This window comes from Podarcis tiliguerta (genome assembly GCF_965153285.1).
Source record: "Podarcis tiliguerta genome assembly, chromosome: 8".
Taxonomy (NCBI): Eukaryota; Metazoa; Chordata; class Lepidosauria; order Squamata; family Lacertidae; genus Podarcis; species Podarcis tiliguerta.
Window position 1 is genome coordinate 74105758 of NC_139541.1, and position 27114 is coordinate 74132871.

General features: G+C 43.8%; 1 protein-coding gene across 4 annotated transcripts in view; it reads left to right on the forward strand.

Moving 5' to 3' along the window:
• Positions 1-27114, forward strand: part of LOC310684624 (uncharacterized protein) — a 211110-nt gene that overhangs the window by 169021 nt on the left and 14975 nt on the right. Inside the window, exons 2-5 of one of the 4 annotated variants that reach the window (XR_014514772.1) lie at positions 12274-12396; positions 13929-14078; positions 15940-16086; positions 17574-17826. The gene's annotated coding sequence lies outside the window, so the exon portion shown is untranslated. Of the gene's footprint in view, positions 1-12273; positions 12397-13928; positions 14079-15939; positions 16087-17573; positions 17827-27114 lie in introns of those variants that run through there. The other 3 variants (XR_014514774.1, XR_014514771.1, XR_014514773.1) reach the window with 3 other exon arrangements.

Genomic DNA, 27114 nt, shown 5'->3' on the forward strand with positions numbered 1-27114 from the left:
TATAATAACTGGAAAAGCATTTGAGACAGTGGAGATAAAGGGAAGTGCCAGAGAAACCAAAACTCCAAAGTATACTTTAAAGAAGTTGCAATACAAAACTATCTGTAAGACCCATTGAAATCAGTGGCACTTACATCTAGATAGACACGTATAGAATTGCACTGTAATCGCTTTGAAATAAATGGTTATTACTTCAACCAAAAGTGCATGGGAGGGTGCTGAAATCCCTAGGAGTTTGCTCCCATCCTTCCAGCCAAATATATTTATTGTTGAGGGATGGGGTGGAAAATTGAGAAATATCTTTCGCTTTCAAGGAAGGAAGCAAACTTCCTTTGAAACTGGAGGTGGAACATAGATATTGTGGGTTATTTTGCCCTGCCTGAGTTTGTCTAATCCTCTTTTCAAGTAATCTAAGCTGGTGGCCATCACTGCCTCCTATGGAAGTGAGTTCCATTATAGAACTATGAACTGCAAAAAATATTATACAGCATATAGCTTCTGAACTGCACTAACCATGCTTTACCCCTCCTTTCAACTATCTCAGCTAAAATATTTGTGATATTATGGGGTTAATCGTTAAATAGAATACTTTTCTTTTTTCTTTAAATTACTAAACACAAGCAAAATAATTTAGAAACGTTAGATCACCTTCTCCAGGACATCAGAAATTCTGCTAAAGTGAAGCATAATCTTATAAATTTATTTTTGTTAGGTCAAATTGCAGATGAAATTTTTAAAAAAGATGTGAATCTATATATGTTAGCCACAATGGCCACAAGGATACTCCTGGCTCAGAAATGAAAATTACAAGAGATTCCAGCACTGGAAGAATGGCGGAGTAAGATGGTGGAATACGTTGAGTTAGCAAAGCTGATGGGGAAGATCCAGAATCAGTGCGACAAACTGCCCCTGAAGTGATTGCTTTGCTGCCACTGAGTCACCCTTCTTTTTCTGTGTGGATCAGTTTTACTGGTTGAAACCTCCATTGCAGCCACATGCGCTGCAATATGAAGTCAACATTTTAACCGCAGCTCATCCTATACTTTGCAGCCTTGCTGGGATAGATCTCGTATCCAGGCTTTTCTCTTCTTTAGAAGAGGAATCCTTAGATGGAGACTGTATTGAGGAGGTTTCTTGTAAGGCTTTGCCATTGCCTTTTTTTGTTCTCAGCTCCTTTATTGGGTGCTGTCAGAATTTAAATTTTAAATTACCGTATTTTTCGCTCCATAAGGCGCACCTGACCATAGGGCCCATCTAGCTTTCAGAGGGGGAAATCAAGGGGAAAAATATGATTCCCCCCCCCCAGCTCTGCGAGCAGCGGACAGGCTTCTGGCAGCCTGTGCGCTTCTCCCAGACCTTCTTCCTTCTTTTGCGGGAGGTGGGGGAATTCCCCCACCTCCCGCAAAAGCCCACAGTTTGGGCAGAAGCGGACAGAAGCGAGCAGCCTGTGCGCTTCTCCCAGACCAGACCTTCTCCCTGCTTTTGGGGGAGGTGGGGGAATTAAAGCTGACGGGGAAGATCCGGACGAACTGTTTCAAAAGGATTGGAGCAAATTTATATTATACATGAAAGAATATTGTAAACATCTGAAAACATTTGTAGCTTTGAGTTGAAATGTTTTGTAATGACAATATAAAGGGAAATATAAAAATAAGAGAGAAGGTAAAAAAGTGGTTATAGAAATGCTAAGAATAAAGTAATTACGTACTGAAGTCAGAAAAAGGGGCGGGAGGAGGTCGATGCTCGGATAGAGCAATGTTTGAGCATATGGATTAATGTATGGCTATTGTGATTACAAAAATACTGAAAATGTAATAAAAATTATTTTAAAAAAGAGAAGAAACGAAGCATAACCTGCATCAGCAAAATTCTTCAGTTTAATCATAGAATTGTAGAGTTGGAAGGGACCTCAAGAGTGATCTAGTCCACTGAACGACTGCAAGGAATCATAAAACCCACTGACAAATACCCCTTCCTCTTGGTTCATGTGGGAACCAATGACACTGCAAGCAATAGCCTCCAGAAGATTAAAAGAGACTACAAGGCTCTGGGCAGGAAATTGAAGCAATTAAATGCACAAATTGTCATCTCATCTGTCCTCCCAGTTGAACGACGTGGCCCAGGGAGAGAGGGAAAAATAGTGGAAGTGAACAGCTGGCTTCGCAAATGGTGTAAACAGGAACGGTTTGGATTCTTAGATCACGGACTGCAGTCTCTTGAAGATGAACTTCTGGCAAGCGATGGGCTGCACCTCACAACGGATGGGAGGAATGTTTTTGCCAAAAATCTCAGAAACCTCATCAGGAGGGCTTTAAACTGACTAATGTGGGGGAGGGAGACAGTGCTCCTGAAGGTAGGAGTCTATCAACTGATGAAGATGATCATCCAAATGTCATAGACCAAATGGAGCAAACAGCACGCAGACCTAGTGGTGGGAGAAAAAAAATCCTTAAATAAGAGACACGGGGGAATGATTAATGGACTTCAATGTCTGTACACTAATGCACAAAGCATGGGAAATAAACAAGATGAGCTTGAGCTCTTGGTACAGCAAACTAAATATGACATAATAGGCATCACTGAAACCTGGTGGGATAAGTCCCACGATTGGAATGTAATAATGGAGGGATACAATCTATTTCAGAGAAACATACCAGACAAGAAAGGAGGAGGAGTGGCGTTATATGTCAGGGATGTGTATACCTGTGAAGAGATCCAATATTTAGAACCTCAAAGCCAAAGTGAGAGCATTTGGGTGAAAATTAAGGGAGAGAAGAATAACAGTGACCTCATTGTGGGAGTTTACTATAGATCCCCAAGCCAAACAGAGGACATAGATGATGCCTTCCTGGAACAGATGGCCAAGCATGCAAAAGATAGTAGTAATGGGGAGATAGTAGTAATGGGGGACTTCAATTACCCGGATATTTGTTGGATGTCAAACTCAGCCAAGAGCATAAGGTCAAACAGATTCCTCACTGGCCTTGCAGACAACTTCATTGTCCAGAAAGTGGGAGAAGCAACAAGAGGAACAGCCATTTTAGATCTGGTCCTAACCAATGTTGATGACCTGGTTAGTGGGGTAGAAGTGGAAGGATCATTAGGCGCGACTGATCATGCTCTTCTGAAGTTTACTATACAGAGGAAAGGAGCAGCCAAGCATACTAGGACTCAATTTCTTGACTTTAAGAAAGCTGATTTCATAAAACTTAGGGAAGTGCTGGGTGAGATCCCATGGACAGTAATACTAAAAGGAAAGGGAGTTCATGATGGCTGGGAGTTTGTTAAGAGGGAGATAGTAAAAGCACAACTTCAGGCAATACCAATGAGACGGAAACATGGAAGGTGCCTAAAGAAGCCAGGGTGGCTATCTAAAGAACTTTTAACTGAGTTAAGATTAAAAAAGAATGTGTACAAAAAATGGAAAAGGGGGGAAACCACCAAAGAGGAATTCAAACAAATAGCCAGCACGTGTAGACACAAAGTCAGAAAAGCTAAAGCACAGAATGAACTCAGGCTTGCTAGAGAGGTTAAAAGCAACAAAAAAGGCTTTTATGGGTATGTTCGTAGCAAAAGGAAGAACAAAGAAACAGTGGGGTCACTCAGAGGAGAAGATGGTGAAATGCAAACAGGGGACACAAAAAGGGCTGAACTCCTCAATGCCTTCTTTGCCTCAGTCTTCTTCGATAAAGAAAACAATGCCCGACCTGAAGAATTTGGAGCAAATGATTCAGCAGAGGAAACACAGCCCAGAATAACTAAGGAGATAGTACAAGAATACTTGGCTAGTTTAGATGTATTCAAGTCTCCAGGGCCAGATGAACTGCATCCAAGAGTATTAAAAGAACTGGCAGATGTGATCTCAGAACCACTGGCAGTCATCTTTGAGAATTCCTGGAGAACAGGCGAAGTCCCGGCAGACTGGAGGAGGGCAAATGTTGTCCCTATTTCCAAAAAGGGGGAAAGAGAGGACCCAAATAATTACCGCCCAGTCAGTCTGGCATCAATACCAGGGAAGATTCTGGAGCAGATCATTAAGCAAACAGTCTGTGAGCACCTAGAAAGGAATGCTGTGATCACCAATAGTCAGCATGGATTTCTGAAAAATAAGTCATGTCAGACGAACCTGATCTCATTTTTTGACAGAATTACAAGCCTGGTAGATGAAGGGAATGCAGTGGATGTAGCCTACCTTGATTTCAGCAAGGCATTTGACAAGGTGCCCCATGATATTCTTGTAAAGAAGCTGGTAAAATGCGGTCTTGACTATGCTACCACTCAGTGGATTTGTAACTGGCTGACTGACCGAACGCAAAGGGTGCTCATCAATGGTTCCTCTTCATCCTGGAGAAGAGTGACTAGTGGGGTGCCACAGGGTTCTGTCTTGGGCCCGGTCTTATTCAACATCTTTATCAACAATTTGGATGATGGACTCAAGGGCATCCTGATCAAATTTGCAGATGACACCAAACTGGGAGGGGTGGCTAACACCCCAGAGGACAGGATCACACTTCAAAACGACCTTGACAGATTAGAGAACTGGGCCAAAAGAAACAAGATGAATTTTAACAGGGAGAAATGTAAAGTATTGCACTTGGGCAAAAAAAATGAGAGGCACAAATACAAGATGGGTGACACCTGGCTTGAGAGCAGTACATGTGAAAAGGATCTAGGAGTCTTGGTTGACCACAAACTTGACATGAGCCAACAGTGTGACGCGGCAGCTAAAAAAGCCAATGCAATTCTGGGCTGCATCAGTATAGCATCTAGATTAAGGGAAGTAATAGTGCCAATGTATTCTGCTCTGGTCAGACCTCACCTGGAGTACTGTGTCCGGTCCTGGGCACCACAGTTCAAGAAGGACACTGACAAACTGGAACGTGTCCAGAGGAGGGCAACCAAAATGGTCAAAGGCCTGGAAACGATGCCTTATGAGGAACGGCTAAGGGAGCTGGGCATGTTTAGCCTGGAGAAGAGGAGGTTAAGGGGTGATATGATAGCCATGTTAAAAAATATATAAAAGGATGTCACATAGAGGAGGGAGGAAGGTTGTTTTCTGTTGCTCCAGAGAAGCGGACACGAAGCAATGGATCCAAACTACAAGAAAGAAGATTCCACCTAAACATTAGGAAGAACTTCCTGACAGTAAGAGCTGTTTGACAGTGGAATTTGCTGCCAAGGAGTGTGGTGGAGTCTCCTTCTTTGGAGGTCTTTATGCAGAGGCTTGACAACCATATGTCAGGAGTGCTCTGATGGTGTTTCCTGCTTGGCAGGGAGTTGGACTCGATGGCCCTTGTGGTCTCTTCCAACTCTATGATTCTATGATTCTAACCACTGCAATTCCCTCCATGGGACTCGACCATGAGATTGAGAGTTTCATGCTCTACTGGCTGAGCTGAAGAAAACCCACATCAGCAGTGAAAGCCACAGTTGGATAGACCTAACAGCGGACTAGTCACATTTATGGAAGAGGCTATCAGTGGCAATTAGTTTGATGGATATACCATTTCCAGTTGCTGGGGGAGAACAGGGGGAGTGGGCGACTGCCCTCCTGTTATGATAGTCCTGTACCCATGGACATCTGATCAGCAACTCCAAGTACGATGCTGCTACACTACAGGGTTCTTCTTGTCTTCTGAAAATGGAGGGTGGGATTTGAAGCAGGGATAAACAACTACGTAGCTGGATTCAGTTCAAGACAATGTGGCTAAGGATAGTCATCACTAAACAAATCAGCTGGCTCAAAGTATCCTCTGCCTTTCACAACAATCTGACACAATTAGAACAAAGAGGGGGAAAGTTCAGTAAAATGATTTAATCAGCTCTCAGTAATGATTTTGGTGTCACTGTATTCTATTAAGTGCCTACCAGTGTGTCCCTGGCACCTTTCAATAGCCCTGAGCTATGTCTAGCTTTCCCAGCTGAGCAGTCACCTGAGCAATACCTTGAGGCTTTCATTGCACTTTAATTAGTGGCCTGTAAGAAGAGAAAAAGTATATTGCTCTTTCCAACTCAGAAAGAAATGCAAAAATAGAGGCATTGACTCAGAATTATTTTTTCTATTTTTAATGATGAGCATAGTCACATGGCCTCAATTGACTTTGCAGCCTTCTTGGAACAAGTTGCTCATTTGGAGCTGTTTGTGGTCCTGCAGTAACATTACCTTACAGTGGTACCTCTGCTTAAGAACTTAATTCATTATTATCCTCAGGCGAACGTTCACTAATGGGACCTCCTGCTGTGCGCGATTTCCATTCGCATCCTGGGGCAAAGTTCGCAACCAGGAGCAGCTACTTCCAGGTTAGTGGAGTTCGTAACCCGAAGCATTCGTAGCCAGAAGTTTTCGTATCCAGAGGTATCACTCTGCTTTCTACCTCAGCCTTACTTGCCTGCCCCTGAAGTGATTGCTTTGCTGCCACTGAGTCACCCTCCTTTTTTCTGTGTGGATCAGTTTTACTGGTTGAAACCTCCATTGCAGCCACGTGCGCTGCAATATGAAGTCAACATTTTAACCACAGCTCATCCCATCCTTCGCAGCTTTGCTGGGATGGATCTAGTATCCAGGCTTTTCTCTTCTTTAGAAGAGGAATCCTTCGATGGAGACTGTATTGAGGAGGTTTCTTGTAAGGCTTTGCCATTGCCTTTTTTGGTTCTCAGCTCCTTTATTGCGTGCCGTCAGAATTTAAATTTTATATTACCGTATTTTTCGCTCCATAGGGTGCACCTGACCATAGGGCCCACCTAGTTTTCAGAGGGGGAAATCAAGGAAAAAAATATGATTCCCCCCCCCCCCCAGCTCTGTGAGCAGCGGACAGGCTGCAGGCAGCCTGTGCGCTTCTCCCAGACCTTCTTCCTTCCTTTGCGGGAGGTTGGGGAATTACCCCATCTCCCGTAAAAGTCCATAGGAGCCACGCACCCTTTAAGGAGTGCACGGCTCCTGTTGGCTTTTCTACGAGGAGGGAGAAGGGACTCACGCAGCCAGCCAGTCCCTTCTCCCTCCTGGGGAAAAGCCCCCAAGAGTGGCACACTCTTTAAAGGCTGCACAGCTTCTGCTGGCTTTTCTATGAGGTGGGGGAATTCCCCCCCTCCTGCAAAAGCCCGCAGAAGCCGCATGCTCTTTAAAGGGGCTGTGTGGCTTCTCCTGGATTTTCTGGGAGGTTGGGGAATTCCCTCACCTCCTGCAGAAGCCCGCAGAAGCCATGCGCTCTTTAAAGGGGCTGTGTGGCTTCTTCTGGCTTTTTTGGGAGGTTGGGGAATTCCCTCACCTCCCGCAGAAGCCCGCAGAAGCCGTGCGCTCTTTAAAGTGGCTGCGCGGCTTCTCCTGGCTTTTCTGGGATGTGTGTGGGGGGGATTCCCCCACCTCCCGTAAAAGCCCACAGAAGCCGCACGCTCTTTAAAGTGTGTGTGGCTCCTGTAGGCTTTTCTAGGAGGCTTTCTCCTGTAGGCTTTTCCTCCTGGGGAAAAGCCCGCAAGAGCGCACGGAGCTTGTGTGTGGCTCTTGGGGGCTTTTCCTGCCTGCCCCCCCCCCGTATTCGCTCCATAGGATGCACATACATTTTCCCTTGCTTTTTAGGAGGGAAAAAGTGCGTCCTATAGAGTGAAAAATACGGTAACTGTATAGAGGAAGAAACTTGAAAAGTGCCTGTTGACAACTAATGAGATTGTGGTGAAATAATTCAGACAATTTCAACAGTGAGCTTTGAATTTCATCATTTTCTCTATGTCTTTATGCCAATGGGGAAAAAAACCCTCCTCTTCCAAGAACTCATTGAACATTTGTCCCCAAGTGTTGCTTGCAGCACAAACACGTAGCCTATAAATCCCTCTAAGTAAGCCTCTACGGGCATCAGTTCTCTTTCTAGAATGATGAAGGCACTTCTCAGCACATGCCTCCTCTTGCCCCTGCTTTCTCCAGGTAAGTAGGAACCAGTAGGATGGGGAACTTTTACAGAAATAATATTTAGAGGACAGAGGAATATGGAGAGCTGAATTTAAGAGAGCTAGTGTGTTGTAGTCATTAGAGGGTCAGACAAGGATCCAGGAGACCAGGGTTCAAATCCCCACTCAGCCACAAAGCTCGCTGGGAGCTCTTGTACCAGTCACTAAAGCTCAGCTTAACCGACCTCACAGGGTTCTTGTGAGGATAAAATGGGGAGCAGAAAACCATGTACACAGCCTTGAGCTGCTTGGAGGCAAGTGCAGAAATCAAATAAATAAATAAAAATGAAGCCAAGAGCAACTAAAATAGATAGAATTTTAAAATGATATTTGAAATATGCTAGTAACTGAAGGTACTATGTTTAGTAGCCACTGGAAGCGTAATTCTGCATCATTCGCCTAAACCTTTTGGGAGACCATTCATATTGGTAGCTTTGTCAGTCTTACAAGAGAGGGATCAAAATGTATTTCCACTTTGTCCATGTCATGCAGAACAGTATGTGCTTCCAGGAAGTCCCCTCTTTCTCCGCTCTTAACTGTCCTACCCCCCCCCCAAAAAATACATTGTCAACCTTTTTAATAGGTGAGTTGCCCTAGCATAGCTAGTAGAACCCTTAAAGACCAACTCTCTTAACCAGGATCTTGTTGTTGTTTAGTCGTTTAGTCGTGTCCGACTCTTCGTGACCCCATGGACCAGAGCACGCCAGGCACTCCTGTCTTCCACTGCCTCCCGCAGTTTGGTCAGACTCATGTTTGTAGCTTCGAGAACACTGTCCAACCATCTCGTCTTCTGTTGTCCCCTTCTCCTTGTGCCCTTCATCTTTCCCAACATCAGGGTCTTTTCCAGGGAATCTTCTCTTCCCATGAGGTGGCCAAAGTATTGGAGCCTCAGCTTCACGATCTGTTCTTCCAGTGAGCACTCAGGGCTGATTTCCTTAAGAATGGATACGTTTGAACTTCTTGCAGTCCATGGGACTCTCAAGAGTCTCCTCCAGACACCATAATTCAAAAGCATCAATTCTTCGGCGATCAGCCTTCTTGATGGTCCAGCTCTCACTTCCATACATCACTACTGGGAAAACCATGGCTTTAACTATACGGACCTTTGTTGGTAAGGTGATGTCTCTGCTTTTTAAGATGCTGTCTAGGTTTGCCATCGCCTTTCTCCCAAGGAGCAGGCGTCTTTTAATTTCGTGACTGCTGTCACCATCTGCAGTGATCATGGAGCCCAAGAAAGAAAAATCTCTCACTGCCTCCATTTCTTCCATTATTTGCCAGGAAGTGATGGGACCAGTGGCCATGATCTTCGTTGTTTTTTTTATGTTGAGCTTCAAACCATATTTTGCACTCTCCTCTTTCACCCTCAATAATAGGTTCTTTAATTCCTCCTCACTTTCTGCCATCAAGGTTGTGTCATCTGCATATCTGAGGTTGTTGATATTTCTTCCAGCAATCTTAATTCCGGCTTCGGATTCATCCAGCCCAGCCTTTCGCATGATGAATTTTGCATATAAGTTAAATAAGCAGGGAGACAATATACAGCCTTGTCGTACTCCTTTCCCAATTTTGAACCAATCAGTTGTTCCATATCGAGTTCTAACTGCAGCTTCTTGTCCCACATAGAGATTTCTCAGGAGACGGATGAGGTGATCAGGCACTCCCATTTCTTTAAGAACTTGCCAGAGTTTGCTGTGGTCGACACAGTCAAAGGCTTTTGCATAGTCAATGAAGCAGAAGTAGTTGTTTTTGGAACTCTCTAGCTTTCTCCATAATCCAGCGCATGTTTGCAATTTGGTCTCTGGTTCCTCTGCCTCTTCTAAATCCAGCTTGCACTTCTGGGAGTCTCGGTCCACATACTGCTTGAGCCTTCCTTGTAGAATTTTAAGCATAACCTTGCTAGCGTGTGAAATGAGTGCAATTGTGCCGTAGTTGGAGCATTCTTTGGCACTGCCCTTCTTTGGGATTGGGATGTAGACTGATCTTCTCCAGTCCTCTGGCCACTGCTGAGTTTTCCAAACTTGCTGGGATATTGAGTGTAGCACCTTAACAGCATCATCTTTTAAAATTTTAAATAGTTCAGCTAGCCTTGTTATTAGCAGTGCTTTCTAAGGCCCATTTGACTTCACTCTCTAGGATGTCTGGCTCAAGGTCAGCAACCACACTACCTGGGGTGTACGAGACATCCATTTCTTTCTGGTATAGCTCATCTGTGTAATCTTGCCACCTCTTCTTGATGTCTTCTGCTTCTGTTAGGTCCTTTCCACTTCTGTCTTTTATTATGGTAATCTTTGTACAAAATCTTCCTTTCATATCTCCAATTTTCTTGAAGAGATCTCTGGTTTTCCCATTCTATTTTTTTCCTCTGTTTCTTTACATTGCTCGTTTAAGAAGGCCTTCTTGTCTCTCCTTGCTATTTTTTGGAAATCTGCATTCAGTTTCCTGTATCTTTCACTATCTCCCTCACATTTTGCTTGCCTTCTCTCCCCCGCTATTTGTAAGGCGTCGTTGGACAGCCACTTTGCTTTCTTGCATTTCCTTTTCATTGGGATGGTTTTGGTTGCTGCTTCCTGTATAATGTTACGAGCCTCCATCCATAGTTCTTCAGGCACTCTGTCCACCAAATCTAAATCCTTAAACCTGTTCCTCACTTCCACTGTGTATTCATAAGGGATTTGGTTTAGATTGTATCTTACCGGCCCAGTGGTTTTTCCTACTTTCTTCAGTTTAAGCTTGAATTTTGCTATAAGAAGCCACAGTCAGCTCCAGGTTTTGTTTTTGCTGACTGTATAGAGCTTCTCCATCTTTGGCTGCAGAGAATATAATCAATCTGATTTCGATGCTGCCCATCTGGTGATGTCCATGTGTAGAGTCGTTTCTTGTGTTGTTGGAAAAGAGTGTTTGTGATGACCAGCTTGTTCTCTTGACAGAACTCTATTAGCCTTTGCCCTGCTTCGTTTTGAATTCCAAGGCCAAACTTGCCAGTTGTTCCTTTTATCTCTTGACTCCCTACTTTAGCATTCCAATCCCCTATAATGAGAAGAACATCCTTCTTTGGTGTCATTTCTATAAGGTGTTGTAAGTCTTCATAGAACAGGTCAATTTCAGTTTCTTCAGCACCAGTGGTTGGTGCATAAACTTGGATTACTGTGAAGTTAAAAGGTCTGCCTTGGATTCATATCGATATCATTCTATCATTTTTGAGACTGCATCCCAGTACACTTTCGCCACTCTTTTGTTGACTATGAGGGCCACTCCATTTCTTTTACGGGATTCTTGCCCACAATAGTAGACACGATGGTCATCCGAACTGAATTCGCCCATTCCCGTCCATTTTAGTTCACTGATGCCCAGGATGTCAATATTTATTCTTGCCATCTTATTTTTGACCACATCCAAGTTACCCAGGTTCATGGTTCTTACATTCCAGGTTCCTATGCAATATTTTTCTTTACAGCATTGGACCTTCTTTTCGCTTCCAGGCATATCCACAACTGAGCAACCTTTCGGCTTTGGCCCAGCCACTTTATCAGCTCTGAATCTACTTGTACTTGTCCTCCGCTCTTCCTCAGTAGCATGTTGGACGCCTTCCGACCTGAGGAGCTCATCTTCCAGCGTCATAACTTTTATATGCCTGTTGTCTTTGTCCATGGAGTTTTCTTGGCAGGGATACTGGAGTGGCTTGCCGGTTCCTGCTCCAGGTGGATCACGTTTGGTCAAAACTCTACACTATGACCTGTCCATGTTGGGTGGCCCTGCACGGCATAGCTCATAGCTTCTCTGAGTTATTCAAGCCCCTTTGCCACGGCAAAGCAGTGATCCACGAAGGGGAACCTGGATCTAACCCTGTTCATTTAACTCTGCTTAAAACTGGTTGAAATGCAAAATCTTCTCCACAAGAGGTCTAGTAAGTGATGGTACAGAGTATTCCTCCAGAAGGTACCCAGTTTCCACAATGCTTTTTTACATGCGTAAATGATGGGATAAGCCTACCTGCTGCTCATCTGGCCATTGCTCCTTTATCTAAGCTCACATCTAAGATTGTAATTCAACAGTAGAAGAAAAAAAGGCATTGAAGTGATAGAGTGGATGGGACGAAAAATGGGCCATGGGACAGATAGGGTTTACCTCTTGGAAATAATTAAACCAGTGTCTGACCAATGGCTTTTACTCATTTTATTTTATTGAAAGATCTTATTAACCTGGACACCATTTCATTTAAAAGATTTAATTCACTCTCATCTCCTTCTCTGTGTCAAATGAAGGAAACCAGGAAACCTAATAATAATGTTAATGTTAATAACAATCCATGAACTAATCTTTTGCTCCTGTCCACAGCATTGCCTCTGAGCTGCAGATACGCATTAAACAGGACTGGACTGACATATGATGGATATTTAAGAATAGATTGTAAATTTCGTCAAGATTTCTGTGTTGCCAGTGTTCTGCGTACAAATTTAAGTAAGATTTATCTGGTTTTTTGTCTTTTGTTTTTGGAATTACTAAATTAGTGGTAAGCAAGCTGTGGCACATAAGCTGAATCAGAACTCCCATCTGCCTCATCTATCCTGGCCACCAGTCAGAGATGGTGGGAGATGTAGTCCAGCAGCATCTGGAGGATCACAGCTTCCCAATCCTGAAATAAGGAATCACTAACATTTGAAAATGGGGAATCTAAAACCACCTGATCACAAGCATCAGATTTCCATCTTGATGCGCATATTCACCCACCATTTTGTGGTTTGCCTCAGGTGCCAAAATACCTTGGGGCTATTCTGGGTGGGATGGTGGTGCTCACTTGACCATCTGTTCCTACATCATTGCTACATACTTCAGGGAGAGGGGAAATGGGACAGTGAGGTTGGTGCAGTTGAAGTGCCCTGCCAAGTATTCTTCCTTGGTGCTCACTTGTAGCTGAGTAAGTTTGTCTTCCATAAACATGGTTTTAACAATGAGTCTGTAAGTGACTGTGGTGGCCAATTCCACATGTCCTTCCACAGTATGGGCATTGGTTTCCACAGTTGGGGGGAGTTGATCAAGGTGTGGATTTGCCAAGCGTGCCTTCCTCCTAGCACGTTTCTCCCTTGCGTCCTGAGTTCAAGTGTCTTCAAAGTCTTCAAAGCCTATGACACCTTTGGTAAAGGCTGTTCTCCAACTGGAGTGCTCGCAGGCCAGTGTTTGCCAGTTGTCAGTGTTGATACTACATTTTTTTAGATTTGCCTTGAGGCAGTCTTTAAACCACTGCCAAGTATCTTGGGTTGGGCAACAGGAGTTCAGGGAAGTATTTTCCCACCTATAAATGGTTATGATCAACTAGCAGAGAGAATGCAGTCTATGGCACATGTATTGTCAGAAGTACAGAAGAAGCCCTGATTCTTCATGCTGCAGATTGGACCTGAAATGAAGTTCTACATTCATTCCAAATTTAATGCCTTTTACTCTGGTCTATGATCGTAATAAAGTTTTGAAAGCTTCGGTTATATTTTACAAACTACGGTTGCAATCGAAATTATTCACACCCCATTGCAAATTGGGTTGATTATCAAAATTTACAGACTTCTAGCTGTTTGCATTGAGCAAATCAAGCAAAATCCATTGAAATAGCTCTGGACAATGGCTGCTTCAAGTGGTTTCTGAAATTCAGCTGAAAATGCAACTTATACTGTCAAGAACAACAACATTATTTATTTCTGTCGAAAGACCCACAAAATCATTTTCAAAAGCAAAATAAAAGAGAAATACAGGGAAGATTAAAAGGCGGTTACATTGTTTTATCCACAGTATCTAGTTTTCTATTTATTATTACTCCTGAGAGGAACTTAGCCAAGACCAGGGTAGTATCATCTGAGTTATATTGGCTTCTCTACTCTCACTATTATTCAACCCATCCTTGGCAAGCATCTTTTACAGAAAATTGGAACCATTACAATGAATGTGTCTTAGCAGCAATAAACCTTCATATCTAGATATTTCTTTCAAATTCTTTTTCATAGTGAAATTCCAAGTGCAACTTTTGAATCAATGCTCGTCATCCAGAATCTGTTCCTCAGGCCATTACAGCTTCACTGCAGGGGATGGTAAATTCTTTCAGATGAAGAAGCACTGCTGCAAGACTGAACTCTGTAACAATGCATTTCTCAGCCGTACGTTTCTGCATCAATTTAGAATCATTAACATGCTAGGGTTTTCCACTGAATTTGGCCATGGCCTGGATCCTTAGTCAATCAGCAGTACTTAGAGAATCTGTGCCTCATTTAAATGGGGTGAGACAGCCCCAGGTGGCTACAGGTTGGGTTGAGCAGCTCAGGACTATTAGGGGCTCTCAAGGGATGGAGAGACAGGCAGGACGGGGAGACAGTCATGAGGAGAAACTGTGAAAAAGAGGGACCTAGCTAGAGACATGGGTGACGCTATGGGTTAAACCACAGAGACTAGGGCTTGCCAGTCAGAAGGTCAGCAGTTCGATTCCCCGCAAAAGGGTGAGCTCCCGTTGCTGGGTACCTACTCCTGCCAAAAGCACGAAGTACAAGTAGATAAAATAGATACTGCTCCAATGGGAAGGTAAACGGTGTTTCAGTGCACTGATCTGGTTCACCAGAAGTGGCTTAGTCATGCTGCCAGATGACCCGGAGGCTGGTTGCAGACAAATGACGGTTCCCTCAGCCAATAAAGCAAGATGAGCACCGCAACTCCAGAGTCCTTCGCGACTGGACCTAATGGTCAGGGGTCCCTTTACCTTTTACTTGGCAGATACGTCTGCCAGAGAAGGGATGGGTTCCCTTTCCAACCAGGCCTCTCCTTCTTCTTGCCCCTCAAAGCAGCACCATGCAGAATCAGATCATCCTTCTGATAGGTGGGAGAATCTGATCCTGCACAGTGCCAGTGATCCTAGTCCCAGCCATATTTTTACTGTATGTTAAGATATGGTTACACATCACCCCTATATCCAAGTGATGTGAGATTCCATGGGTACTAGGCATGCTGTAACCCAGGCTCTGTGTTTCCTGTGGTTTCATAATGCACTGTGGTGTTTTTATCATATATGGTTATGCATAAATATTTACAACCTGAGGCCTACAATGAAGACATCCAGCAGAACATGTCCTCTCCCTCTCATAGACACAGCAGCATCCTTCCCTTGGCAGTCTGTCTTTTCCTGAGAACGGTCACATCCCTCATTTTCTAATAAAACCTAATCCTGGTTTTATTACTACACAGGGAGCAGCCTCCATTCCTTTGATGTGCTGCTGTGCTAATCTGCTATTTTAATGACCCACTCCCCCAAAATGGTTAACTCAGAAGTAGATTGCTTCTGACATGAGTCACGCTGATTTCCTAGGATTTAGAACCTTCAAAGAAGTGTCAGTTATGTCAGTTTTGGAACTTTGCCTACATTAATTAATCAAGTGGATAAGTAAAAAAATAAAAATAAAAATCGGGGCCAAGAATACAATCTTCAAGATGCCTTTATAACATTCCCTATGCATAATTAATGGTCCCTTTAAGATAACATTCAATTAGATGCTCCAAATATGGGCCTTACAACCCACCTATCTTATCCAGGTGTCCTCCTAAATGACCCTTGACCTGCTTCTGGTCAGTCTTTTAATTGACAAAATAAGTACTGTCTAAGCTGGCAGTTATTATTTATTATTATTATTTTTTGAATTTATATACTGCCCTGTACCTGCGGGTCTCAGGAAATTCACAGAAAGTTATGGTTTGTTCATTGCTGAAGTGCAAAAGACAGCCAGAAACGCTATACAAAGATAAGGGACTAAGAGCATAGGTTTTCATACAGGCTACACCATAATCAATGGCAGGAAAACCTTCTGAGAGACTGAGAAGGGAAGAAAGTTCACAGTCCCCCACCCCCCTTTATGTAAAGGTCATTCATGCCCCACCAAAACTAGAAGGCCCTAGGGTGGATTCAATTAATATAAAACAGAGATACAAAAACAGAGCAAAACATTAACGTGCTCACTATACTTTTGATTTTGGCAGTTCCTGATCGCAACATGTTGGCTGAAAATGGTTTGCAGTGCCCATCCTGCTTCTCCAAAGGAACCATAATGTGTAAAAGTGAGAAGACCATCAACTGCCTTGGGAATGAGACCCAGTGTATTCAATCTAAAGTAGAAATGCTTATCGGTAACATTGCTACTAGAATTTCCTCTCTCTTCTGCATGTATGTGCTCTGTATCCTCCCAAAATCTGCTCCACAGAATTGGGAAAACCCTCAGAATTCATTTAGGGGATGCACAGAAGGAGGAAGAGAGGGAGGATATGTTCCTTTCTACAACCATACATTATTTGTTGATGTCATGATTTAGCTACATCTGTAAAGATATAGCGCTTTATATGCCTTATAACAATTTGACACCAGATGGTGGTTGGGAATACCGTCTTTCATCAACAGGATTTCCTAGTACCTCTGGTTAAGAACTTAATTCGTTCCGGAGGTCCGTTCTTAACCTGAAACCATTCTTAACCTGAGATATCACTTTAGCTAATGGGACCTCCCACTGCCGCCATACTATTTCGGTTCTTATCCTGAGATAAAGTTCTTAACCCGAGGTACTACTTCCAGGTTAGCGGAGTCTGTAACCCAAAGTGTTTGTAACCTGAGGTACCACTGAAAATCAATTTTTTGATGGCTATCATATCACCTGGATCTAGACATATCAAATTTTTTTTTTGATATGTCTAGATCCAGACTTAGATGGAAACCTCCCTATCAGCATATTTTTCAGGAATAATGCTACATTAAGAGGGAATTTGAAATGAATGGGGGAGGGGCATATGGCTGATTTGCCTCAGGAGGACAGAGGCAGATTCCAGGCCATTTGTGATGCTTCTGCCCTACATTCTTTCTTCTCTCATTTCTGCTGTCCTTTACAGCCTTGGCTTTGCTAGTTTCTCTTTTAAGGGTTGAGTAAGAATTCTGAGGTGAGTACCTGATTGGCTCTTGGGATTCACCTTTTTCACCTGCTTTATGTTTGACGTGTTTAACATGAAAAGAGATATGGTAAAATAAAAGGAGGATTCTCTGGATACTTAGATCACAGTGGGGCAATGAGGGAGCCTCAGTTGGCACCCAACCATCCTGAGAGACAATGAAGTGCATCTCCAGCTTTTTTTGCTGCTGGATCACCCTGTTGACTTATGGCAGGTTCACTCGAGGTTCAGACACCAAGGTGGGAGTGTTGTTGTCAGATCTTGCTGTGTGGCCATAGCATGTGACTTTTAACATGGCCAGGAGATGGCAGGGATAGAATTCCTCCCATTTTATTGCAAGAATTTGATTTGGTTAATCTTATCAATTAGGCCTGTTTTCAAATTCTCTAATTTCATTATATCTTATAAGTATAACCTGTTTATTAATATTCTTTGTGTCTTGAGAGTCCTTTGGGTATGATAGCAATTTTAAATTATATCTGATCTAATTTTTTACCTGAACTTCTAATGCTGAAAATTTTGTATATTCATGTTCTGAGGAAATTATGATATTTATCAGATTTCTTAAATATGCACTTTTAAAAGCTAACTTATTAAAATTCTCATTCACCCTCATAGGAACCATCTCCTAGTCCCTGAGTACAGTGCTAATGCCAACATTTCTCTCCCCCCCCCCCCAGGTTTATTTAAGAGCCGCAGTTTCACTTTCCAAGGTTGTGGAACAACAGATTTTTGTGACACAAGGAAAAATCGAAAATACATAATCGGAGCTGGGAGCTATGTCCTTTTTGTTGCCCAAGAAAGTTGTTACAATGCTTCACAAATCTCACACCAGCCTGAACATGAAGAGTGAATGGGACAGTGTGGACCTCCGCCTTGTGTATTCCAATATCTATGGCAATGAGGGGGAATGACGATTACAATGCAAAATAAATGGTTATGGAGAATCAAATGCTGGTTCTCAGATCTGTTTCTTTCAGATACAAATGCAATTATTATTTATTATTGGTTTAGCCACACCGATTACGAAAGACACAATGCATAAAACAGAGTAAAAACAAAATTAACACATTGCACAAGTAAAATTATTATCAGAATCAGATGATTCATTAGATAAGAGGTTTCTCCTTTGAAAGATTTAAATTAGAGCATATTTTAAGGCAGAGTTCATTGGAGCTCAGCTCCGGCATCTCTCAGGTTAGGGCCATTGCCATTCTAAGAGAACAAGGAACAAGTCTGTGGTGAAATCTAGAAAAATAGCGCTGATCCCTACAAACTTTTCTCCTTATAATTGTAACTGTAAAGGCAAGACAGATCAATTTTTCAGAGGGGTAAGGGCATTTTACCCTTAATAAATAGCTAGTCATATAACCAATCAACCTCTCAATTGGGAGATTTAAATATTTGAAGAAAGCTTGTCTTAAGTCCTCATAGATGGAACAAACCAGTAAGTAGTTGGGTGAATATTCAGGCCCCTTACCTTTACATAGGCAAACAACATAGGGGATGCAGCGAGAGCAACCTTCAACTATGACAGAGTTGTAAAAGCTTTTCGCCGTTTGGTATTTGTGATGTGCTTACATAGTGAGGGGGCTGAATGGGTAGTTTGGCATAGCAAGGTGCAAGCTGGTTCCTCCCATGGGGCAAGGTGAGGCAACCATGTTAGGAGGATGGATCCATAGGGCAGCAGATCTGGCCTCCAAGGAATTCCTTGCCCCTGCTGCTGGCACAGTAGCAACAACAGTCACACTGCGCTTCTTAAAAACCAGATCTGCCCCTCCCCCATAATCAGGTTGCCTCTTTAGTGGCCTCTTGGCCAATAGGAGGCGCTGCTGGTCTCCTCCTATACTTGTTTCCTGTGGAGATCTTTATTCTTCACCCTTCACATTCTTCCGGATGTCGATCTGCAGTTATCTCTTCCTTCCTGGAATGGGGAGGCACTATTTTGTGGCTTGCCTCAGCTGCCAACATGTCTTGGGACAGACTTGCCAAGTAGCACATTTGACCATGAAATTATGCTTCTAAATATGAAATTTCATATGACAAGGTGTCACCTCAATATATAACACACTCAGAATATCTCAAGGAAGATCATAAGCATCAATAATGTGTAGTATTATCTTATTCCAAGATGGAGGCTCTCTATTGTTAAAAATCTGAATCTCCTTGAAACCTCCATCCCATGGAGTACTGTGTCCAGTTCTGGGCACCACAGTTCAAGAAGGACACTGACAAACTAGAACGTGTACAGAGGAGGGCAACCAAAATGGTCAAAGGCCTGGAAACAATGCCTTATGAGGATCGGCTAAGGGAGCTGGGCATGTTTAGCCTGGAGAAGAGGAGGTTAAGGGGTGATATGATAGCCATGTTCAAATATATAAAAGGATGTCACATAGAGGAGGGAGAAAGGTTGTTTTCTGCTGCTCCAGAGAAGCGGACACGGAGCAATGGATACAAACTACAAGAAAGAAGATTCCACCTAAACATTAGGAAGAACTTCCTGACAGTAAGAGCTGTTCGACAGTGGAATTTGCTGCCAAGGAGTGTGGTGGAGTCTCCTTCTTTGGAGGTCTTTAAGCAGAGGCTTGACAACCATATGTCAGGAGTGCTCTGATGGTGTTTCCTGCTTGGCAGGGGGTTGGACTCGATGACCCTTGTGGTCTCTTCCAACTCTATGATTCTATGATTCTATGATTTTTAAATTTTATCAATAAATACCTAAGGGAAAGTATATGCACTCTGACCTGCACTGAACAAACACCAGTTTACAGAGGAGGCAACTCCAAGGTGGCAAGGGGTCTTCACTCCCCCCTGCCCCATAAAATGTCTGAGAGAGACGGTCCCTCCCAAATTTGATAGGCATGGCAACTGGTCTACAGGTCTCTCCTAGTTGTCTTCAGACAGAGTGCCATAGACACTGCCCCCCCAATTCCTCTGATTGAGCAGCCTGGCAGGATACTTTGGTCATGCATACAACAGGCATCAGTAGTATTAGTATACTACCTCCTGTCTATTGGTTATGTCCCAACCCTCTAGAGTTTGATTGAAGATGTCATATGACACACCACCCCAAAAGTCCCATCTTAGATGTCCCACCTCCAAGGGCCACTATGAAATAACTTGGGGGGAGATCCACGTAACCCATCTGTGATAATGGCACACCACTGCCTCTTTCAAGTAGATAGGGACCACCCCCTCTTTCAAGGAGGCATTAATCACCTCCCAGACCCAGTCAGCTGTCCCCTCCCTGCTACTTTTCCTCAGACAAGAGGGGCAAGGGGCAATGTCCTTGAATCTTACCAATTGAAATTCATCCAACACATCACAGCTAGACAGTGCTCTGGACACCCCTTGAGTTTCATCTGCTGTAACAGCTGAGTCAGGTTCCCTGTGGATGCAAGCAATTTCATCCTCAAAATGCTTTGCAAACAAGTCACAGCATTGACAAGTCACAAGCACATTCCCCGACTCCCAATGACAGGCACCCCCCATTTTCACCTTGTACTTTCCTTTTTCTCACCCAGCCTCTCACCCTGGGAGATGCCCACTTCTCCACCTCTCCACCTGGTTACTGGCACCAGGTTCAGATTTCCCACCACCACCACTTGCAGCACATTAAGCATTTTATTTTATTTTTAAAGCTCAGTCCAATGTTTCATATCATCATCTGGTTGAGATATCTTAGCATTGCCTCATCTTTGTGTCCCCCCCCTTTTTTTTTTTAGTGTGAGAGGGTCTCCTAATTAATGAAACATTGGAAATAAATGGAGAGGGGAAAATGCCACATTTTCTTAGATGTGATTACACACATATGACTTTACTCCATCCTTTAGAAATTCTGTTAGTATAAATAAATGAGTAGAAGGAGGTGTATTTAAAATAAAATTAATAGCAATAATGATGGCAATGTTGATGCTGTTAGGATTTATAAAAGTAAGAACACAACAAAAGCAGGAAAGTGAGGAGAAAAGAAAGGGGAGAATTGAGAGAAAGTAAAAAGAGAAAGAAGGAAGGAAGGAGGGAGAAAGAAAAGCGAAAATTGGGGAAGAGAGGAGTGTGTGTGTGCTAAAAATGGTGATGAAAGCTGTTCAGAAGTCATATCACTGGAAATAGGTTACAAGAGGAAATTTTATCTACAACCTTTTCATTCCTGTAGCTCCACTAGTCCAACCTATAGATCACGATTTACTGATTGTGGAAATAATTCTGCTCGATCACTGTTACCGAGGCATCGTCCTCCTTATCGCCCTCCCTCTGCCAGAGACAAACCCAAGCAGCCACCGCCTCATCCCAAGCTCCTCTCATGGGAGGGGATGTTCTGATGCTGCACAAGCCCACCCTGCTCCCACCACTGCCCCATCAGGGAAGCAGCTGGTGAGCTCCTCTCACGAGAGGGTATTTTTGGAAACCCACCCCTGCCCCTTACTGGAGGAAACCTTGCTTGTTGGATGCAGCCCCTGCAAAGGACATGCCTGCCCCACCCTGCAGGAAGACAAGCCCCCACCCCAGCAAGATGGGTGCTCAGGGGCCACAGCAAAAGCAAGTTTCTCTTTGGATGCCATGCTTGCGTTGCTTGCATCATCATCATCATCATCATTGATCAATTAAATAAAATTACTTGCTATCTTGCCCAGGGCAGCTCAAAGTAACTTACAAACAACACCCCACAGAGACGGAGGGGGATATTGGTTTGTGAGAAGGGGTCAATCTGGTTTTCATTATGTGCTTTGTGTTTTTCTCTTGTAAACTGCCATGAGGTCAATAGATGAAGGGCAATATTCAAATTTAATAAAAATAAACCAAAGTGTGGGTGGTGGTGGGAATTACATTAGAAACACCCCACCCACTCCCAGAATATTAGGATGTCAATGCCCCATGGATGTGAGCAGGTTCCAGGTTTACCTGATGTGTTGGAAGAGCATGAGTGTGACATGCTAATTGTTAATTACTTTGTGCCTCATTAGGATTAGTTTGTTCCCAGCTCAGTTTTACCATAAAGACCGAGGGAGGAACACATTTATTTAAAGTACCCATTTACTGACAGTGTAGGTGTGGTTGGACTGGAAGAGGCACCTGGCTGCATCCAATATGAAAAAAGAGCTTTGTGTTGCAATATAAAAATATAGGATTTCTGGGAAAGCATGCACTCTCTACTTCCATAATTTCCTGCTCCTCACTGGACCAGTCGTTTCCAGTTGGAATCCTTGGTTACCTTTCCTAGGCCCATAAATCCCTTCAAGTCAGCTTCTTCTTCCATAAGCCACCTGCTGGTTCGTTCCTCCTTGGCTTTTGATTGCTATGTTATTATGAGGGCCATCCTGAGTATATGTTTCTTCTTTGCACAGTTGGTTTGGATTGCACTTCAAGGCCCCCAAGCCCTTCCCCTGAAAATTACTTCACACTGACACATAATTTTAGTTTAAGTTACTGGGCAAAATTTAGGCCACAGCTTTATTGTATACAGCAAAGTGAGTAGTGTTGGCTTAGGCTTGGCAGCAGACTGTAACTGACTTCTGCCTCTCTGGCTGGAAGTCTGAAAGGGTAAACACCAAATGAGGGAGCAACATCAATGAAGACCAGCGTAGCTCACCCCGGGGTTCCTGTGGTCCTGGCATGGCCCTAGCCCCTTAAGTGGACTTCGGATGAGATCCAGGACCTCCAGATTCCTTTACCAGAATACCCTTATTCATGGAGGGGGATGTGATGGCTGCACCTCCCCTACCACACACTCCAATAAGCCAGTGCCTAACCCCCAAACCTTACAAAGTTGTGACGATTGCTAAGGGGGTAGGCGAAAACCAAGTGGCTACATCCAATCTGCCAAATGGAAAAAAAAAATCCTACCCAGCCCCTGCTCCAAATCAGGCGACCCAATCCAAAGCAAGGCCAAAGCAGTACCACCTAAAATTAGGGAGGGAGGGCGGGTGTTCGGCAACGTGATGCAAATACCCCCAGTTATGCCACGCTGCTGCTTTTTTAGGCCCCAGGAATTGCACCAACTGCCCGATTGGTCAAACCGCCTGGCACGATCCTGGGACCCAATGGTTAAGGTTTTGGCCATGCCCGGCAACAACTTTCCCAGCAGGGGGGGTGCCTTAGGGGCCCGCGTGCAACCAGGACCCTCATTAAGGAGGATCCCATCTACTTTCCAGGCTAAACAATACAGAGGTGTGGGAACAGTGCAATGGTTTGGTAAGCCCCTGATTTCTGGTCTGAAAGAGCAGCAAAATGTATGTACAGCAGGAGGCGTGAGGACTCTGACAGGGTACTAGAGTCCAACAGCATTCTTCCCAAAGCCTAGTAAGCAGTAACTCGGCTTTGGGAAGGAGCCCTCATGTCTCCTTCCCAATCCTGTTGCCACCCCAGGACCTGCTTTTGTGGCCCTTTTCAGCTGGCAGGGAGAAATCAGGACACCCTGGAATCAAGGCACAAACCAGGACACCTTAATGAATTCCATAGCTGTTCCCGCCTAATCCAGACTGTTAGGGAGTATGCATTTAAATCTACTTCAAAATAACTGTGCCTCCAAGGTGAATGTACTCTTGAACTGTAAGGAGAAGATTAGAACATTTACAACTCAGAATGGTCAGACCTGGAGGCCCATAGGATTGGCATAAAAGACCAATGCAACCTTTCTCTGTGTCCTGCATCCCATTTCCCTCCACCAACAACAAAAAAGGAAGAGACAGGGATCCCGAGGCCAAGCTCTCATCACTAGGCATCCAACTGCCCCCCCCACCTATGCTGTAAATTATTGAATTCACAAGGAGGAGGTTTATGCAGAACCATAATTACCCATCAACATGAGGCTGGTGTGAGATTTGTGTAGCATTATAACTGTTATTTCAATTGGAAAAGAGAGCTATTGCTCAAATTCCAACTCTTTCTTCAATGGCACAGAAATCTGTTGTTGCACATGCTTGGAAAGTGAAGTTACTCCTATGAACAAAATCTGGAAGGAAAAAAAAGAAATGTTCACATTAGTCTTTTACTAGGGTCTAGGAGTTTATGGTTCTGGGGGTCGATGAGAATCTTAATGACTTAATTTTATAAGTGTGTGTGTGTGTGAGAGAGAGAGAGAGAGAGAGAGTCTACTATATTATAACTGATTTTTATATTGTCCAGATCAAGGGAACTAATAGTTCAGCTCTATTCTGACTTGGTCACACCACAGCTGGAATACTGTGTCCAGTTTTGGGCACTGCAATCTAGGAAGGATATTTACAAGCTAGACTGTGTGCAGAGGAGGGCAACCAAAACGATAAAGGGTCAAGAAACTAAGCCTTATGTGGAATGGATGAGGGAGTTGGGTATATTTAACCTGGAAAGGAGGCAACTGAGAGGACTCCTTTTCAAAGCCTTAGCCACTGGACTGGAAGTGATTATCATTTGTTAGTTTTCCTCAGGGATGCGGGTGACACTGTGGTCTAAACCACTGAGCCTAGGGCTTGCCGATCGGAAGGTTGGCAGTTCAAATCCATGTGACGGGGTGAACTCCCATTGTTTGGTCCCTGCTCCTGCCTACCTAGAAGTTCAAAAGCACGTCAAAGTGCAAGTAGATAAATAGGTACTGCTCCGGCGGGAAGGTAAACAATGTTTCCATGCACTCCTCTGGTTCGCCAGAAGCGGCTTAGTCATGCTGGCCACATGACCCGGAAGCTGTCTGTGGACAAATGCCAGCTCCCTCGGCCTATAGAGAGAGATGAGCACACAACCTCAGAGTCATTCGCAACTGGAACACAAGAATCAGGGGTACCTTTACCTTTTTACTTCCACCAACGGTGCATAGGGGTTTGCTGAAATCCCTATGCCACCTCTAATCCTTCCAACCACATATATTTATTGGTGAGGGATCGGGTGGAAACTTGAGAAGCACCTTTGGCTATCAAGGAAGGAGTTGCTTTGCTAAGTAGGGCTAATAAAAATAATGAAGCAAAGGGAAGGACACCCCAACACAGACAGCTTAGTGCAAAATGTCCTCTGTGCCTTCTGTACTATGTGGCTAAAAAATACCTTGGGTGGTGATATAAGTGGGAAATGAGGGTATTGTTCTGTGTCCAAAGCAATGAAAAGAGAGGAAGATAGGCCAAAAGCTGTCCCTCACCAGTTTAAACATCAGTTGCAGATGCTGGATCAAGACAATCACCCATCTACTCCAGCATCCCCACAGATCCCTGTGGGAAGACTGAAAGGTGGACAAGACTGCGACAATATTCTGTCCATCAGCTATTCCCAGCACCAAGTATTTAGAGGCAAACTTCCTTTGACTGTAGAGGTAGAACATGGTCACTGTGGGTAACATTGCCCTGTCTGAATTTGTCTAATCCTCTTTTTAAGTCATTTAAGTTGGTGGCCATCACTGCTGCCTTTTAGTGTTGCCATATCTTGAAGAGCAAAAGAGCACAGCCAGAGCCGCTGCTAGCCTGCCAGCCAGGGAAAGAGGCATAAGGGCCCAGTGGGAGTGGCCTTCCGCCCTCCTGTCATGATAGTCCTGTACCCATGGACATCTGAACAGCCACTCCAAGAAGGATGCTGCTGTATTTCAGGGCTCTTCTTATCTTTTGAAAATGGAGAATGGGTTTTGAAGCAGGTATAAACAACTAGCTGGGTTCAATTCAAGACAATGTGGCTAAGGACAGTCATCAGCAAACAGATCAGCTGAGTCAAAGTAGCTCTCCCTGTCCCAACAATCTGACAGAATTAGAACAAGGAGGGGGGGGGATGATTTAATTAGCTCTCATAATTAACTTGGAGTCATTCAGTGCATAGCAGTGTGTCCCTGGCACCTTTCAACAGTCATGAGCTATGTTCAGCTTTGCCAGCTGAGCAGTCACCTGAGCAGTACCTTGAGGCTTTTATTGTACTTTGATCAGTATTTTGCTCCTTCCAACTCAGTAAGACCCTCACATCAAGTAAGAGCGAAGACCGAGGAACAGGCTCAGAATATACCTTTATCCATCAAGGAGCAAACAACTTCCCATCGACCTAGGATGTGATAGTACTAGCAGTTTGTGCACATCTCTGTAGCAAAGGAGGGCTGTAGTCAGGCACTGAAGAATATGGTTGGTCATCTTAGCCATTGTGAGAAGAGATTTAGAAATATAATCACAAGCCCTTCAAGCACTCAGTGCTTGCAGCAGAACAACCAAAGCACTAAATTAGTTTTTCTGCTTTAATGATGGGCATAGTCAGATGGCCTCAATTTACTTTGCAGCCTTCTTTGAACACAGTGCTCATTTGGAGCAATCGGTGGTCCTGCAGTATCTCCATTAGGGGGAAATGGCACCTTCCTTGCACCAATATATGTGGCATCTGCCTCATTTGTTAATAGACAATTATCTGTATTCTCACTATCCAAAATCTTTTAGGATTCTTGTGTAACTCTTGTGTGGAAGCAGTACCCCCCAAGACTGCCACGTATATGCTGTAACCTCCAACTGTGGGTTCCTGAGAAAGGGCGGTGAAAAATGGACTCTCTTCTTGTTAGGTGAGCTTTGGGTATCAGGTAAAGGTAAAGGACCCCTGGACGGTTAACTCCAGTTGAATTCGACTTTGGGATGTGGCACTCATCTCCACTTTCATGCCAAGGGTGCTGGTGTCTGCCCACAAATAGGTTTATGGGTCATGTGGCCAGCATGACTAAATTGCTTCTGGCCCATAGAGGAGCATGACAAGTGTCAGAGTGCATGGAAACAACGTTTACCTTCCCACCACAGTGGTACCTATTAATCTACTTTCATTGGTATGCTTTCCAACTGCTAGGTTGGAGGATGTGGGACAGAGCAACAGAAACTTACCCCGTAGTGAAGATTCAAACTGCAGACCGTGTGATCAGCAAGTCCGAGAGGCTTGGTGGTTTAGGCCACAGCACCACCTGCATCCTTTGACTATCAATCCAACACACACACCTAGGTCCCATTACTCTGTTTTTACTCATTTTTTCAGGTTACTTTTACAAGGTAGCATCCCCGCATGGAATTAAGGATTGGCAGATGCCTGAAATGTGCTTTTATCCCAATAATGCAATAGAATGCCTAATTTTTTTTCTCCTCAACCTCATCACCTGCCTAGATGCTTCTTTCTTCTTTCTGTAGCTCTCCAAATCAGATTTGTTCTTATCTACTTCCACTGGAGCAAAAATATAAAAGCTACCCACAAACAGAAAATCCTTTACTTCCAGATATCTCACTTTATATCTTATTCTTACTACTACTACTACTA